The following is a 1,095-nucleotide window of genomic DNA, read 5'->3' on the forward strand; positions in this document are numbered from 1 at the left end:
AGGCAGACAGATTCAGGAATCCTGTTTCTGTATGATTTAATTCCATTATGAATCCCTTTGTCTCAATTTCTAATGGAAACTGATCATGCAAAAATAACGCTGTTATTAAATCCTCACACTGTGGCCGTTGTTCCATTGGGAGGGGAGTATCATTGGAGTGTGACAAGTCCACATGGGACAACCCCATTACAAAACCAGCCCTCGGGAACTGATAATGGAGAAAGGTTGACCTGCTCACAGAAACCCTTTAACTGATTTTTGATCGGAAGGTGAATACACAGAGGGAAAACTCGCCAGTTTTTAAACAATTGTAATTAAAGCAAGACAATTTGTCAAACATATCCCTGTCTTCAGCAGTTGGTTTTGGACAAGATCGAAAAGCAATTTTGTTAATTAGCAAAGATATTTGGAAAAGCAGCTAAGTGCATCTAACGACATTGATTTACGGTCCTTGCAGATTAAATGGGAAGAGGATATCAGGTCCTTCTTGTGCCGAGATGTGCTGAGACACGGAATCGAAAAGTGCTGAGGACTCAACTTGTACTTTCTGACGCTCAGTAAAAACCTTCACTCCAGAGGCTCCGCAGGGTGATGTCATTGCAGATTGGCGGCCTGCTTTCCCCTGGGTCAACCCCATCGCATTTGCACCTCGAGAAGCTGAGGCCAGATTGCTCCTCCCGATCCCTTAACTTAATTAATACGCAGGGGCCAGGGATCAAACCCTTTCTTTTATTTTGGGCTAAGGGAAGTTACCACATGGCTAACTCTCAAAAGGACGTTCATGAAAACAGTCAATGAATGAGTGGTGATAGGTTAGACAGTGATAATTTAATCTCGAAGGAAGGAATTCACAAACTCTTAACAATCAGTCCTCTTGAATCATAGAATTTACAGTGCAGAAGGGGCCATTTGGCCCATCGAGTCTGCACCGGCCCTTGGAAAGAGCACCCTACCCAAGCCCACACCTCCACCCCATCCCCGTAACCGCACCTCACCTTTATTTTTGGAGCAGAAGGTGCAATTTAGCACGGCCAATCCTCCTAACTTGCACATCATTCGGGATTTGTGGGAGGAAACCGGAGCACCAGGAGGAAA

The sequence above is a fragment of the Scyliorhinus canicula genome, chromosome 29, assembly GCF_902713615.1.
Source record: "Scyliorhinus canicula chromosome 29, sScyCan1.1, whole genome shotgun sequence".
NCBI lineage: Eukaryota > Metazoa > Chordata > Chondrichthyes > Carcharhiniformes > Scyliorhinidae > Scyliorhinus > Scyliorhinus canicula.